This window comes from Myotis davidii, unplaced genomic scaffold (assembly GCF_000327345.1).
Source record: "Myotis davidii unplaced genomic scaffold, ASM32734v1 scaffold1202, whole genome shotgun sequence".
Classification (NCBI taxonomy): Eukaryota; Metazoa; Chordata; class Mammalia; order Chiroptera; family Vespertilionidae; genus Myotis; species Myotis davidii.
In genome coordinates this window covers 136,382-138,687 of record NW_006293011.1, presented here as the reverse complement: position 1 = coordinate 138,687, position 2,306 = coordinate 136,382, and the positions used below count along the sequence as shown (strand labels likewise).

At 45.3% G+C, this 2,306-nt stretch overlaps 1 long non-coding RNA gene across 1 annotated transcript in view; it reads right to left on the bottom strand.

Moving 5' to 3' along the window:
* Positions 1-1,696: 1,696 nt before the first annotated feature.
* Positions 1,697-2,306, bottom strand: part of LOC107183567 — a 3,409-nt gene continuing 2,799 nt past the window's right edge. The window contains exon 3 of the long non-coding RNA XR_001514356.1: positions 1,697-1,784. This is a non-coding gene — a long non-coding RNA (uncharacterized LOC107183567). The remainder of the gene's footprint in view (positions 1,785-2,306) is intronic.

Here is a 2,306-nt window from a genome sequence, read left to right as displayed (position 1 = left end):
GCCCATCAGTAGATGAGTTGATTAAAAAATGTGGTACATCTACACTATGGAATACTACACTACTATAAAAGAGAAGGAACTTTTACCATTTGCAACAGCACAGATAGAACTGGAGAGCATTATGCTAAGCAAAATAAGCCAGTTGGAGAAAAATAAATATCACATGTTCTCATTCATATGTGGGATATAATGATCAACATAATTTGCTGAACAAAAACAGACCCAGAGACAAATGGCAGGGGAGGTGGCAGGTGGGGCTAGAAAGCAATCAAAGGACTTGTATGCATGCATATTAGCATAACCAATGGACACAGACACTGGGGCTGTAAGGGCTTGCCCAGGATGGGAATGGTTGGAAGGGAGGTCAAATGGGGAAAAAGGAGACATGTAAAACTTAAGATAATTATATTATTATTATCTTAAGTTTATATATATTCATGCTTACCAAGAGGGTAAGCATGAAAAAAACAATTCTTTTCTATTTATTAAAATCAATCCTCAACCAATTCTCCTTTTCCATAGCATAAAAAGGTTTATACATTCTAAAACATACAGCCATTTTCTTTTAAACTAGCCTATTTTCTAAATGTTTCAGTATTTCATTAGTTACGAATACATTTTCTTGATCCTAAGTTGTAAGAACCAACCAAAAGTCTTTCCAAATTATAATATACTAGTGGCCTGGTGCACGAAATTTGTGCACATTAAAAGGAGATTAATTAGAGGAAATATTTTAATATTGCTATTTGCCCTTTCTCTATAATAGAAGTGTCAGAGATGAAAGAAAATTAGTAAAATGTATATGAAAATCTTCCTCCTGTCAGAGTCTGGGGTGTGCCATGGGACCCAGAGTCAAGTCCCCATCCACCCACGTGTGCCTCAAAATGACATGAGACCCAGACCCAGCCGGCACCCCCCATATTGGGCTAGATCCAGACCCTTCCGGTTCCACCCTTGTCAAGCACCACCAGGCCAGGGGGGTGCAGCCTCAGGTCCCTCAGCCCTGGCCGGGGCAGGGGGAGCGGCCTGAAGTCCCCCGACCTGGTGCTGGGGTGGGGTTTGTGGCCTGAGGGTCTCCTGTCTAGCCCTGCTGGGTGGGGGGGTGTGGCCTGAGGGCCCCTGGCCTGGCACCAGGGCAGGGGGCACACCCTGAGTTCCTCCAGCCTGGTGACGGGGCTGGGGGAGCAGCCTGAGGTCCCCTGGCCCAGCACCGGGGCAGGGGTGTACCTTGAGGTCCCCTTTCAAGCCCTGCCAGGTGGAGGGCACAACATCAGGTCCCCCAGCCTGGCGCTGGGATGGGGGACACGGCCTGAAGTATCCTAGCCCAGCATGGGGGCAGGGCCTGCACTTTTAGGTCCCCTGTTAAGCCCCTCCAGGGCAGGGGCATGGCCTCAGTTCCCTCGGCCTGGCGCTGGGCGGGGGGCATGGCCTGAAGTCCCCTGGCCTGGTACCAGGGTGGAAGGTGCAGTCTGAGGTCCCCTGTCAAGCCCCAATGTGGTGGTGCTATGGAGATGTGGGGGGCATGAGGCCTCAGATCCCTGCTCATTGCTCCTTAAGGCTCATTATGGGAACTCGGCCTCAGCTGTGGGTGCAGCCATTCTTGTGGTAGGAGGATGGTTCATTTGCAAGTTTCTCTCTTATTATATAGGATTTTGAATTCTTGGCAGAGACTAACAAAAACAAAGTTGACTTACCAACAAATATGTAAATTAATCCAAGTAATGCCACTAAGGCTGTAATACCCAAGCCTGAAATCATAAGAGAACCATGCACTGGGATGCACTCTGCAAAAACAAATAAAATTTTATCTTAGAAATTCACATGAAATAACTGAACTTCTTAAAAGAATCAATAACGGAAATAACATTAAGTTTTAGGAAGAGTAATTATTTTTCTCATTTTCAAGAAACAAAAATTACTGCCCAGCCTGTGTAGCTCAGTGGTTGAGCATCAACCTATGAACCAAGAAGTCATAGTTCAATTCCTGATCAGGGCAAAGCCTGGTTTGTGGGCTCGATCCCTAGTAGGGGGCATGCAAGAGGCACCCAATCAGCGATTGTTTCTCATCATTTATATTTTTTATCTTTTTCCCCCTCTCCCTTTTTCTCTGAAATCAATAAGAATATATTTTTAAAAAGAAACAAAAATTACCTACATTTGTATACCCATTATTACCTCAGTGCAATGATTCCAAATTCCTTTCCCTGTACAGAAAGAAGAGCCGTTGCTTGCATAGCATGTACCTTTTCAAGTCTAGACTAAAGGGAAATAGTCTATGAAGCCTAAACCTCCACCCAAATGGTTCT